This window comes from Dermacentor silvarum, chromosome 11 (genome assembly GCF_013339745.2).
Source record: "Dermacentor silvarum isolate Dsil-2018 chromosome 11, BIME_Dsil_1.4, whole genome shotgun sequence".
NCBI classification, from domain to species: Eukaryota; Metazoa; Arthropoda; class Arachnida; order Ixodida; family Ixodidae; genus Dermacentor; species Dermacentor silvarum.
In genome coordinates, this window is record NC_051164.1 from 33,477,701 (window position 1) to 33,492,959 (window position 15,259).

General features: G+C 41.2%; 1 long non-coding RNA gene across 1 annotated transcript; it reads right to left on the reverse strand.

Annotated features, from left to right (window-relative positions):
• Positions 1-5,989: 5,989 nt before the first annotated feature.
• Positions 5,990-11,071, reverse strand: LOC125941459 (uncharacterized). Its single transcript, XR_007464308.1, has 3 exons — positions 10,794-11,071; positions 9,907-10,010; positions 5,990-6,428 (listed from the first exon to the last, which is right to left on the reverse strand). It is a non-coding gene; the product is annotated as an uncharacterized LOC125941459 (long non-coding RNA).
• Between the last annotated feature and the right edge of the window lie 4,188 nt (positions 11,072-15,259).

Sequence of the window (15,259 nt, forward strand, 5' to 3'; positions counted from 1 at the left end):
GGAATCTGGCAATTATGAAGCCTGCGGTGTCACGCACATATGCATTCATTATGGTTTGAATGTAGACTTTCGTAGACACCGTTCGATCACAATCAGTGAGTGCATCCACTAAACGTACAAGTTACGAGAGTTAACTAGCCACCCCTAGAGACGCGCTCCCGTATTCATTGCCATAGAGCATATTATTCTAGAGCTCTTGCTTGCGTAAGTAAATACTACCTTTCAGCTCCTCCCACTCCAATACAGTTAACAGAACAACAGTGCCCCACTTCTGTGAAACGTCGCTCCAAAAATCATCTGACCATTGTGTCCAAACCAGTTTCAGCTGCCAGCTGCAAAGGTTGCAGGAAGCTGGGCACCCGGAGTGAACATTAAGGACAATTGCTGAAAAAGTACCTCAGGAATTGAAAGGAAGCGCACATAGCAAAGTAAAGTAAATAACGAAAAAAATTACACTGGGACATATCAAAAGTGGAGCCTCACATCTGCAAGGTGCCGCCTAATCTTAGAAATATGGGAAACAGCCACAATGTAGCTGTCATGCTCTGTGCGCCTCATAGACTTGCTCAACTCTGCGTGCGCATTCCAGGCTGCTGGAAAAAGCACGGTAAACCGTTTCAAGAGTCTGTAGTCGTGGTGGTTTACGAAATTATTGCGCATCGTGGGAAGTGTTACGTGGGGCAGACCGGCAAGTGCGTAAATTACAGGGCCCGAGAACCGAGGCGCCATTAAATAGCCAACGACATGCGCATTGGCCCACGCCCTGTGAAATCTGAAATTCCACGGCATTGTTCGGGGACCCAAAGAGATTAGGTGGAAGCAGTTACAGTGTGGCACGTGAGACCTTCAACACTTCCTCCATCAAGCAAAGCAGTGACGACTGCGCAACATGCCTGTTAGCTTAAGTACGAGTGGAAACAGTTTATTGGAAAGATAAATTCACGTGGTGCTTCATTCTAAACAACCGCCCGACTTTCACCTGTTTAGTTGTTTTTAGCACCCCCTTATGCGTTTGTTTCTGCTTATGTTTTGACCATGAATGGTGCCTTAATTTAATTTTCTTTTGCTGAAACGCATCGGTTAAACAGTGCTTGTGGTGTTTTTCCCTGTCTCGGTCTTTTTGTAGCGTTTTAATTCTGTTGCACATTATTGTACAACTAGCGCAACAATCGGTCTTGTTAAACGTAGACTACTGACACGTTTCGCTGTTGTGTTTTTCGTTATAATCACGGAGGATAATGGTTCTACCGCTCATTTTTTGATGAGATTGAATTGAGCGCAATTTTATTATACTATTCCGCTCATCCTAAATGCGTTGATAACCTCTGTGACCATATTTTGCTTAACGATATGCTGCGACACTAGATAGTAATTAACCTCGTAACTTTATGTATCCTACAGGTCCAATATATGGCTACAAATATGTGTTTTTATACTACTGCCCAGCATGCAGTTCAGTAGTAGAAACAATAGATGACTAGTCGTCTAGACATATCATTGGCTGTGCTTCTTAAAATTTGGTCGTTGTGAAAGTTGTACAACAATTTTAACAAATATAGGCCCAGTGAAGTGCTGAAGGCCAAGTTCATTTTCTTACCCTTTTCATGTTGGTGTCTAATTTTCATCGCCGGTCCGTCGGTCGTGTTGTAAAGACTGGCAATTTGTGGAATATTTTTCCTGTGGTGAGACCAGTCAAGTGTTATGTAGTGCAGTTAGAATAACATGGTAAAATTCACAATGTACACTACCTTCGAGCGTGGACAACCCAAGACCTGCTGAATTCACCTGTTGATTAAGCTATAGTGCAGGATGATGCCATATCTCTCTCAAAACGTGATCTACGTTCTTCATCAATGATTGTGACGATTTATTTACATCTCCTTTGGAGCGGGGCGGTCACTAATAATCCCCTAGACAGCTTGAGTTATTCAGGTAAGCTATAGATGTTTTCGTTCTAGCATTTTGTATACAATTTCTTAATATTTTTTGTGTGTTTAAAACTTCCATATCTACCGTCTACCACTACCGAGACATGCAACGTTCCAGTCCTATGAATGTAAATGCGCAATCGACGGCCGCCTGGCGGTCACGAAAGTGCCAGTAAGCAATAATTAGGGCCCAGCGTTAGCTCGGGGACAACTTCCATTACATTATTCACATGTAAAACGCAGCAACGCTTTGAAGGGACAGCCGATGGACTAAGTTTAATCAGATTTCTTGCATATGAGCGAGAAACTACCGGCTAGTATTTTAGTACTCAAGACTTCAAGTAAAGACCACAATATTTTAGAAAATTTCCTGAAGGAAAATAAAATTAAAAACAACAAGTTTACGAATCCGAAACTCTGTACATCGGTAACGTGAGTGCCTTTAGTATAGCATCTCAAGCAAGCAAATCTATTAGATGAATATTTAAATAAATGTAGCAATTAGAGTGTTCACGGGGTTTATCGAACAGTCGTGCTCAGAATTTTGTAGTATATATTTTCGAACGACGTTTAATACCTCAGTTTCGTTCGCTTCAAATCGATTAATAGATGAAATTTACAAAATTGTGATTTCTTACTAATTGCCTAGTTAGAGTTGCAAGATTATTATTCCAGCATTTAATAATTCTGCAATTCCCAAGATTATTTTAAAGATACCGCGTAAATGTATGCTCGGCACCCTACCTCTAATACATTTTAGCTTATTTTAAATGCGACAGACCTGATCAAAATTCCTACAGTGCTTATCAATAAAAACGATTTCTCTCTTTCCATGTAATCGGACAGAGGCTCCCGAGCTAAAGCATATACTCAACTGATACATTTGTCTGCGGTTCAAAAAATCTATCGCCTATGCGAAATTATTTGGCCGTGGCCTTAGGCTGAAAGAAAATTAACGATACTGTTTATTGCAATTTGTAGAATCGCGGTGTTAGGCGAAACGTTCACACCAATAAATATCTACAATATTTAGCAAGTTGATTGAAGCCAGCACAACGAGACGGAAATCAGACGATAAATATTAGGGGTGTACAAATAATTGCAACATTCAATTACCCAATCGAATATTCTCCTTTTTGATTTGGTCTTCCAATAAATTAGTCATTACTCGATTAGGCCCTCGAATAAAATATTCACCATTACACAATACCATCATTTTTGTATTATTCGAACACTTCACCGGCTGTACGCGTTTCATCGACTGTACGCGATGAAGCATGAAATTGACGAAAAAATTCGAAATTGTTTGTCCAATCCACAGGGGCCATACCCTATACTAGCATGCGGCGTCACTCAGTCAGCCAGAGTTTTCCGGCTAGACATGAGCGCTCGCAAAAAAATTTCGCTTAGGCATGACATTCGGTCGTGGGGGTGCTTTGGTGGCACTTATAGATGCAGCATCTGAGGTGGCTCAGCGAAATAAATTTAAATGCGTATATTTGCACATATAATGCACAAATGAAGCCCTATCTGCAATGACAGTTCGAACGTGAGAAAAAGTTTTGTCCTCTCTGCCGTCACCAGAGACGAAATATACACACACACACATCTATATATATATATATATATATACCCAAGGAACATAAAATGTTGCCGTAACATTCTGTGAATGTGCACAAATGTCGGTGCTTAACGTTGCCTACATGCTGCTAATGTCCGCTTTTTTGATCACCAGACAACGTTGGAGCTTAACGTGGCATCGTTGAGCAGTACATTCACGACGTTGGCATAACGTTAACGGAACTTCCAGACGACGTAACCTGGATGTTACCCTATGTCACTTGAGCTTTCAGGCAACGTACGTATGTGACGTTCAAGTAACACTCAAATTACATTGCAGAATATTTATAGACATGCTTAAGGTGGCGGTCCCACTCCAGGCGGCACGAGCGCCCCATTTTCAGTACTTTTGGAGCAACCGTGGCGGCTCTTCTACTTAGGATATAAAGTTGTCGTAAATACCATAGAAAGCTTAATCCTTGTAGATTCCAACTATATATAATATAAAGAAATTGATTATTGTGATTGAGAAATAAATGTTCAAGAACAAGCATGAGATACATGGTTTTTGCGAACTGTGTCTCAGTTGTGACCATATTTAGAAAAAACTACCGCACTTACTGCATTGCGGCTTGCTCTGTAGCTTTAGGCAATATTTATCTAGTTCCTAGACGTAGCAAAATAATTTTGAATTTTTACTTTTTGGGTAATTTGCTTTTGAAAATTGCCAAATATCGCAATCTTCTGTTGTAAACAGCCCGGCAACTGCATGCTCAACTAAGCTAAATTTTGGATAAAGTAGAGTTCAAGGAATTTCCATTTAGGACGCAAAATTTCATTCATGTAACTTCATTAGTTTTCCTGATAATGCGGTGAAATTAAGCAATATTTGGAATTCTGGTTTTATTTTTGCCCATTTTTTCGGGAAGGTACTAAAGCTACGAAGCTGCGGTTTAAAACTATTAAAGGTACATGAATGAAATTTTGCGCCCTAAATGGAAATGCCTTGAACTCTACTTTATCCAAAATATAGCTTCATTGAGCATGTAGTTGTCGGGCTGTTTCCAACAGAAGATTGCGATATTTGGCAATTTTCGAAAGCAAATTACCCAAAAAGTAAAAATTCAAAATTATTTTGCTACGTCTAGGAACTAGATAAATATGTCCTAAAGCTACAGAGCAAGCTGCAATGCAGTAAGTGCGGTAGTTTCTTCTAAATATGGTCACAACTGAGACACAGTTCGCAAAAACCATGTATCTCATGCTTGTTCTTGAACATTTATTTCTAAATCACATCAATCAATTTCTTTATATTATATATAGTTGGAATCTACGAAAATTAAGCTTTTTATGGTTTATACGACAACTTCATATCCTAAGTAGAAGAGCCGATACGGATGCTCCAAAAGTACTGAAAACGGGGGGCTCGTGCCGCCGGAGTGGGACCGCCACCTTAACAGCAGTGCTGTCAACATGGCACGGCTGACAGCACCGCAAACCCTTAAATTTATATTTGCTTCACAGATTATGCATTCCAGTAGTTTTCATCTTGCATATGCATGAAAATGTGAAACAAGAATTGGTGAAAACAGCATTCTGTTACGTATATATCTTGTGTATCTTACCAAGTTATCTGGGTATTTTAACTTGTGGTGGTAAGATACACAAGACATATACTAAAAGAATGATGTTTTTCACCAATTCCTGATCACAGTTTCATGCATATGCAACATGAAAACTACTAGAATGCATAATCTGTCAAACAAATATAAAAATAAGGGTTTGCGGTGCTGTCAGCCGTGTCATGCTGAGAGCACTGCTGCACGGGCAGCTGATTTGTCTTGCACTATATATATATATATATATATATATATATATATATAATCAAATAGCCCTAATCCAGAATATTTGAAGTGTTTCACATGGTGGTCTGCCTGACTTGTCTTGCTGTTTTCCATAGCACAGCCTATAGATGCTGACTGCAAGGAAAAGTGCATAATGCAAAGCTACAAAATGATTCATAAGCAGACTTTCATTTTGGCTATAACAGCAAGCCAGCAGCATTTGCGTCCAGTGTGCAGAGGTTCTTGTATAAATGTTCTCACAGCAGGAAAGTAAAAATCTTCCACAAATTTTCATTTTCTTTAAACATATCATTTAAGCTTAGGCCACAGAAAAAAATCATTTTCTTTGCTTCCGACTTACTGCTCTAAATATCATGTGTTGGTAGCTGCATATGCTTTCGAAAAATTGCATAATAGCCAACATCAGCTGCTAAGAACAAAGGCTAGTATGTAGGAATTGTTTGTGCAGGAGGAATATGTGGTGGTTGAATATGCACCTATGAATATGCATCGGTCCGCCTTAAATAATAGTGAATATGTCATAGACAAACCTGGTTATAATGTCAAACCATGCATTTATTTACAGTCTGCTTACATCATACTGGCAAACAAATAATGACACAGATAACAGTAAATATTTTGTATTAAACATCAAGGTCTTGTATCACATATTAAGACACTCTTCTAACAGCTACAACACAATATTTGTTGCCTTCCCATTTTGATCAGACTTCGAAATTTTTTGCTTTTTTGTCAAGTTCCCTTATTTCAATGGCAGAACGCAATTTATACTTCTTAATAACAGCATAAATACTGTCCTTCACTTGGTAATGTACAAAAACACAGCACAGTACCGCTGCGGTTGGATACCATGTCCTGCCAAGCATCCAGTCGGTCTTTTTGCCTAAGCTTGCAGAAAGTATGAAGTAGTCAACACAGCCCAGGTGATAGAGTAACAAAGTCATCCAAGCACTGACAGCCAGCCTTCACTTTAGCAGAGCATGGCCAGCAGCACAAGCGATGCACACATGCTTCCCTCGGTAGCTTCACTTGCATCCAGAACCCTCACTGGTTTCCAAGTCAATAATGCGGTAACCTGCAGACATGAGTTACATCAAACTATGAAGTGTCATCTGAAAAACTGAAGTAAGCCATGTTTACTGCGAACACAGGCTATAAAAATGCTTACAAACAACTTAAGCTTGACATAACTGCGAACAAAACAATAGTGACCTTACGCAGGAGAATAATGCAAAACATTAAAGCAAATTTTGTAAACCCTGACCATTACAGCCATATGCTTGGACACAAGAGCAAGGAAAGCACAATAAACAATACCCACAACTTCCTTTTGCGCTAAGCAGTTAACATGTTGGTAACAATATATTCCTTTAACATAAAGCTTCCTTGCAATGCCCTGGCTGCTTGTTACATCCAGTTCAGTCTTGGAAGAGAACAATAATTAACAAATGAAATGAATGCTCTAACACGGTACCAAAACCACATTTCATTCGTTATGAAAGAAAGTTCCAATGAGTGAGTGATAAATTTGACTTGTTGGTACAACATATTGGTCAATTGCAGCACAGATATTCACGACAGAAACGACGAGACAATAGAGGTGTGCTAACTTCCAACAAAAAGCTTTATTTTAAGGCGACCCATATTTATAGCCATTATTCATCACATTCCACAAGCTTAATTCACACCCTCAGGTAGGTAAACTCTGTGTCTGATAAGTGCACAAATGCTGACACACACAGAGCCAAGTCGCGCAATCTTTTCAGCCTCAATAATTTCACGTGCTAGTTGATCACTGCTTCTGCTGACAACAGTACACCGAGTAAACAATGGTTCACAGGCACACGAACTGCAACAACATGCACGCCAACAGTCACACACATTTTTCTTGACATTGTATGAGTGTTCTCACAGCCGATCATTGATGCAGCGTCCTGTTTGACCTATGTACTGTTTACCACAACAAAGAGTGGTACGCTAAACCATGTTTTAACATAGGTGACGAACGAATTTTTGTGCTTTTTGTTACACTTGTGTGCTGCGCTGCCACATTTCCTTTAATTACACAACTTTATAAGCTTCTGAGGTGCACAGAAGACAACTTTAACTCTGAAAGAATCTGCAGTTTTCATGATACTGCAGCTTATGAATGTATGGTATGACAGCCACTTTATGTCTGTCAGATGCAGTGACCACATGGCAACTACTAAGCGCATGCGCTTTTCAGAGTAGAGGTCATGTGATCACTGCATCTGACAGACATAAAGTGGCCGTCATACCCTACATTCATAAGCTCTCACAATATCAAGAAAATTGCATATCATTCTAAAGTTGTGTAATCAAAGGCAATGTCGCAGCACGCCACACATATGTAACAAAAACACCAAATTTTGTTCGTCACCTGTGTTAGCAACGTGGTTTATTGTATCCCTCTTTCTTGTGGTAAACAACACATAGGTCAAATGGGACGCTGTATCAATGACCGGCTGAGAGAACACTCATACAAGGTCAAGAAAAACGTGCGTGACGTTAGGCTTGAATGTCAGTGCAGTTCGTGTGACTGCACCATCGTTTGCTCAGTGTACTGTTTCCAGCAGAAGCGGTGATCAACTAACACGTGAAATAATTGAGGCTGAAAAGATTCCGCGACTTGGCTGTGTGTATCAACACCATCTGTACACTTGTCAGACAAAGAGTTAACTTTCTTCCTAAGGGTGCGAATTGTGCATGTGCAATGTGGTGACTGACGGCTATAAACATGGGACGATGAAAATAATTTTTTTGTTAAAGTTGCCGCATGTCTGTCTTGACTCTGTCGTTGCCTACATCTGCACTGCAATTCACCGATAAATTTGTACGTGCATAGAAACTACTGGCTTGAAAGACTATATAGGGAAATGGGGTAAATAAAGGAGAAAGGGAGAAATCACAAAAATGGTCCATCGGTGCCTCTCGTGTATGAAGTCCCAGACGGAGTGTGCTGGTCTGGGCAGGTTGGTACATTAGGACGGGAACAAACAGCGCTAGGACGGGACGGAGTGAGTACGACAGACAAGGAGTGAATTTTTGCGTGGACTGTAGTCTCGAAGTAGACTGTAGACGTGGACTGTAGTGAAGGACTGTAGTGTCGCGTGGGCTGTTGTTATTGGGTATTGTCCTGTTTTTGAAGTTCTAATGTGCAGCTTCCGATATGTCTACACAATGTCTTTGTAGCCTGCGGAACTACCACAATAAATATTTGTCATCAGTCGAGTGCCTGAGTGGCATGTCCAGCCGGTAACGTGTTGTAGCGCTTGCATCTTAGCTCGGCAAGTCCTCAGCTTTGTGGACTTCCATGATATAGTTCTGTGGTTCCTCACTATAGCAGTACAAGATGTTATGGCGTAAGCTTTTCTTGAAAAGATTCCACATGGCAAGCCCATACTTTATTACAGGATAGCTTGCGCGCGCCTTAGCGAAAAAAAGAACAGCAAAAAGCAGTTTTATGTCGGCGACCTTCACAACAATACAACGAAAAATGACACATACATACAATCAACACTTAGTAACTTGACCTCAGTTAAATTGCCTTTTTACTTTCGAACGCACTGCACTGTCCAAACAAGAAATCACATATTGCTTTGGAACAAAACACACTTGTTCGAATGCATAAGCACGTCATTTTGGTGAATTCAGCCTCTACAGTGTCCCCTCATGCAAGCAGTGGCTACTAAGGCTTGAAAAACAAGAAATTTAAAAAACAGCTCTACTGCTTCCCTTGGTGTGAAGCTGTTTTACTTTGCCTTTACTTTACTCTTATTTTTCGAAACTCAATACAATAAACTACTTACCAGTTAACTATGTGCTCTATGTATTGACTTACAGTGAAAAATAATGTAACTGGACACAGACTCTCGACTGCTACAATGCCTACTTGCATGAATGGGGATAGCTTGCCAAGAATATAACATAGGAGAGAAAAAAAGCAAGCTTACTAGAAAACACTTCGGAACTGTAGTAACTGCAGCACAGTGAATACTGGCCTTCACGTATCATTTCAAGAAGTTTAAGCTCATCAAATGTGTATTTGCCAGTGGCAGTTATTCTGGGAACAAGACAGAAATAATTGCGAATACGAATGTTAAACAATGGTAAGCACACGGTGTGCTTACACCTATGACATATTTGGCCCACTACACTTTGAATTCTTACATGCGCAGAAGCTGCACAAGAGTGTAGCATAAACACAAAAAAATTCGGAAATAAAACCTACAGCATAGGAAACAGTTTCAAAACAAGAAAACCAAAATAAAAGAGAGTGTGTACTAAGCAAAATTAAAATGTAACTTGCAGCCAAGCGATTGATGCAAGAAAAAAATACTTAATATCGGGCATGTTAGGTCTAGTTTTATATAGAACACGATAAGGTGTGCATGACAGCTATGAACACAAATAAACAGCAAGTTGCATAAATGTTGCACCTATTTAGTAAGCTGTGTTGAGTAAAGCCGATTAACTTAGACAGGAATGATACCGAGATGCTACTTTTTGGAACACGTACACTACATACATACCTGACCCGACCATTCAGATTACACGCTGCGCTACGGCAGGCATAGCCAAGGGGTCTAGTGGCTCCTCCGTTATGTGGGCACTGTTGTGGGTCACAGCCTCGCCACTATAAAATAAGTACTGTGTTAACAAATAGCAGTGGCACATAGCTTTATAAAGCTGTCAAATTGTCTACACATGCATGGAGCACCTAAAAATAGTCATGAAAACAATGTTTGCATTAGTGCAGGGTGGCAACAGAGCACAAAGTAGAAGTCAAGGATGAATTTCTTGATACTAGAGACGCTTTCATCACAGTAAAATTATTGGCATGCAGGAGCAGCACATAGCAAAGAAATGATTGTTTACAAAACAATTCATTTTTTTTCATTACTCAGCTTAAGCAACTTTCACCTGTCATGTTTAGTTATGTATAAGGTATGTCAAAACATCTTGTCTTTAAAAGTAAGTTGTACTAGTAGCAAGCTGCGATTGCTTTTTTTTTCTCTGAAACTGTCGTAAACCGAAAACTTCGTAAGCAAAGATTCTTTGCAATGCCGAAACATTTATAGGCGAGGAAACATCATTGCAATAAGAATTGGTGAATAGGCAAATGAGCCGTTATTATGCAACTTCAGCAGAAAAGCGGGAAATCACGCACAGCGCGCACATGATGGACACGATATTTCCGAACATTATATTTCTCATCGGAAGAAAACGCTTATCAAGATTTTTAATTTCGCATCAAAGCAATAAACTTGCGTAACTGATTGCTGACAACCAGAGTTCAGCAAGCATCAGTACAGGTTTCACTGTTGTCGTGGGACTTTTATTTCCTACGTTCGCGCGCGCTATGCACACACGAGAAGCTCGCACAATACGCGTGAAGTTAGCCAGCACGATTACTTACCTTTTGAATGGTACGACGCGTTCGCAAAGCGCTCTCCAAGCTGCCGGTGCTCCGTCGACGATGTTACTCCCCCCATACATAACACTGCATAGTGGAGGAGCTGAGGTGCGCTAACACGCATTATTTCTTTGCGACGTCCACCCAACTTTCCACAACGATAAACAAAGGGGCCGCACTCCACGGCATAAAATTGTTGGTCCACATTTGCCTGGCGCCACGCATACGGCGAGTTTGCAGCATGACACAAAGTACCTTCAGGCACTTCTGTGCACGCTAACTGCGACCCACTTCATTACAGCACACACAAAAACACACGATCAACAAACGCATCATAGCACCCCGCACATACGACCGCCATCATAGAACACGGAGGAAAAACAACAGCGCCGCCTGCAAACTTGTGAGACTGTTGTGGCCTCTGTGATGGCAAAAATATTAACAGGTACACTCACACGCTAAAATTTTGTGCCCGGTTGCACCCAACTACGTATAGATGTTGCGAGACAAAATAACCATAAAACAACCTATATTTTACGCTATAGTTTAGCGCAGAAAGAAATTATATCACGAATTTTTACCTTTGAATTGCTTGCGCCGTCTGCAGCCAGGAAAAGCATGGCCTTCGAGATCGGCTATGTTACCCTTATCAAGCCGTCGCTGTGGCGTGATTTGAACGGTTTGGGCTGTCTCGAAGCCAATCCATGAGGTTTCGCGATGCTGCCTACTTTTCCTACGCCATCGCTTCGTTTTAAATAACTTTCTCATGTAGTCAACATGAATTGTAGCCTCAGGAATTGTTGACACGATATCGGAGGTACACATGTGCTGTGTGTGATGTTTCCGTGCGCGTTGTGACTGTTTCAGCCGGAAAGGATCAAATTCACTAGGGTTGATAGCTCCTGTGGCGCAGGTTACACCCGTATCGTCAGCATTTCCTTTCGTGTCGGTGTGTTCAATGTGAGCGGGTTGCGCTCCTGTCGTCCGTGCCTTCTGTGTTTATCGGGGGGCTCCCGAAGATTCCTCCTAAAAAAACATGTCTCTGCAGCGTGCATGTGTACTATGTGGTCTATGACAGAAATGTGCATTGGTGTGTTTGCAGCCGCATTGGTGGCTTATAGTCATTTGCTCTAGTGCCGTTTCTATTATGTAAGTCATTCGTGAATTGAAAAAAAAAATGCGCTGTTTTTCATATAGAGAAGTACATATGATCTGTGTGTATCCACTGTGCAGTGTGGATGTGTTCGTTATTTTTATGAAGCTCGTATCATGGGGCTTGGGCCTATTCATGATGGCCCTTGCTTAATGTTTCCACTTTTAGGGGCATGTGGCGTGCAAGCAGTCACAAAGTCTTGTGCATTTGGTGCGGACGCAGGGAATACTTTTATGCGTAACTGTATCTACTATAGGTGAACCGTTGCAACAATGAGCATTTTCGTCATGTGAATGCTTCTGCCATTTAATAATATAATTTGTAGCAGTTCTTATCTGTGGAGAAGCACAATAAACATAATTTAACATGGTGTTCTTAATAACATATTAATTACTGCATAACCACTATTCAGCTCCATACCTGGCTGTATGATAAAATTGAGGGTTCAGTTGAAAATGAAAATATCTTATAATTGCATCATCGTACACTTGTGAAATGCTACAGCAGCGTGGCATCACATTAATGTCAATATTGGTGACATCGGGCAACGTTCTGGGAACGTGCTGTTTTGTAACGTTGCTGCATTGATACCATTTACACGTTAAATTGATGTTTACATGCAACGTTGACACAACGTAAGTGTCGGGATGTTGCTGTGACATTTATTTGTGACATCACTTGAACACACAGCTGGCAACGTACACTCAGCGTTGAGGTTGGCTGTTTCTCAAGTTCTTCAATAGTATTTGGGAGCATGACCTTTGTATAACAGATGTCAGAAACGAATTGTTCATGTGCACAGACTCAGCTCTGTATTTCATCCAGTTCGGTAACGTTATAAATTTTCAATCCATCCTTTTCAGGCTCTGGCATTTTCGAACCTGGAAGAAACGAAATTTCCTCCAGCTTACAAAGACTGTCTCGCGCACCCAGGAGAAGCTGATTGTTTTTTCTAATGATCCCCTGATTCTCGGAACCCATGTCCTCTCGCGTGACTTATTCGCTGTATGTCGTGGTCTTCCAACTGCTCGAACATCTGAGCGCGGGCCACACCGGGAATGTATGTGGTCACTGTCTGTGTCGCTCATGAATTGTGCTTTCAGTAATTCTGCTTGTGGAGCACTAGTTGCGCCAAGGGCAACGCCTCCAAAATGGTCTACACTGAAGAAATTTTGCAATCCGATTTCGCAAATGTTGCAGTGGCCGTCACTACGAAGTAGCAGTAGATCGACAGGCACACCATTGGTGCCTTGGATGGCTTGGCGCTGAGGATTACATTTCGGACTATAATTAAACGTCATAAATAAGGCACGCGCGCAGCCTAAGCAGCCACAAAAGGGTTACCATCCATTAGCGCCCGTTCGGTCACGTGACCTTTAACGTTGGGCCCGTTGGAACACATCGCACATCAAGCCGCTACCTTTCTCTGCTCAATTTCGCAAGCTTGCCCTCACCACGCAGCAAACGGCGCACTTCCTGACCATGAAATAACATTCTGAACTTGATAGGAAACGTCATGTCGACGCCGATACCAAAAACTCAAATTTGGCATATTTGCAGTGTTCCCAATATCGCAGTAAAGGCCTCCAGCGTCGGCTAGTTCCTGGCTGCTCGACTTGAACCGTCCACGGTGTCTTGAGGCAGGTTGCAACGATTTTGTTTCTTTGACACCAGCCTCTTGATGATACAGATAACGATGATGACTGCATATGTTAGAGCTACCGAAGGTGAAAGGTTCCGCCGCAAAAATTACCAGCGCATCTCCAACAAGACATTCTTTCTGGAAGGATACAGAAAAAAGACGAAACAAAAGCATTGCGAAACATTCTCGCGCGGACTCACGAAACATGAAGATAAGCTGAGGTAATGCCAGGAGTAAATACGAACGATGATGCTCACAGTGTCCCTGTAGCTTGTTAGCTGACATAACTCATTGTTAACATTCGTTGGCACTCACTCATGTTCTTACGCCTACTCTCACTCACGAAAACTCACACGCACTCATAGTCACTTCCCTACCCACTCTCCGGTCCCTTCTAACCCTTGTTTCTAGTCCACTGCCGATCAGCGGCCCTTATTCGCATAAATAAATTTCCTCAAACGCGCTAACCAGTCACTCATGTTCACACTCCATTCCACTCAACGTAACTGTCACTGACATTGGTTCGTAATGACGTTGACTGACACAAATTCCTGCTAATACTAACGTCGGCTCAACCCCCATCGTCTCTCCATAGCGCTGTATATCCCACCTGTGAAATGAGTATGAGGCAATTATGAATGAGTCTACTCGTGAGCACGTACGCGGACCTATTGTATTCGCCTGTTAACGCAAAAGTGTTTGAAAATAACTTTTTTCATTCAAGACGAACTTTTATCTACAGCGGCCGCAGTTCTCCACCAAATGAGGTAGCTATAATTGGAGGCAGTAAAGAATAGCTGGGTTTGGTTGGTGTTGTTGATAATGTAAAACGCACATGTTCAAGCTTCTGTCTTAGACATTTGTTTTTTAGCCACTCACTTTTGCGCTCCTTTTTGGTACCATTCAATGAAAGAGTATACAGTATTTGTTCGCCAGTTTTGTGTCCAGTAATAGCATTCGGTCCTCTCCACAGCATAGCTGCACTTTGTAAGCCAAATTTGTTTGCTCGTCCCCAAGAACTAGAAAAAAAAGGAGAAAGTGGTTGTTTTTTTTTCACTTTTTGCAGCACTCAAGTCGTCTGTCAAGTAGAAATACAAATTTATGTTAGATATTCTACAAAAACGCAAATCAGTGCGCTTTGTTGCTTACAAATTATTAAATATACCTGCTAGGCTAGTTGGTCCATAGTTCAAGGTTAATAAAAACGGCACGAGACAAGATACACGGACATGGATTCATGGTACGAGTGCCATTCACTTGTCCGCTCACTTCATGTTCGTGCATTTTGTGTCGTGTCATTCTTAATATCGTACTCATAAAGGATCTGCACGAATTAGGGGCAAACGTTTTTGTAATTATTATGCATAAACGTTGATTATGCCGTAATTCTCTAAGTGTAAAACAGTTAAACCTGAAGCCTTACAGTAGTGCTGCAGTTTCCAATACCGTTCTTCTGACTAGCGTAAGAATCACAAACACGCCTTGGTTGATAATTGCAACAGTAAGTTTAGGATTTATGACCCGCCTCATTTCCGTCCCGGAATATTCAGAGCACTGAAAAAATTGTGGCTGAATCCATCTCACGATGAACGTTGACAGTAATGCGTTAGAATTAAATTAATATAGCGACACATCATTTTGGCACCGTCAAAACGAGGTATGTATGAGGCGCAT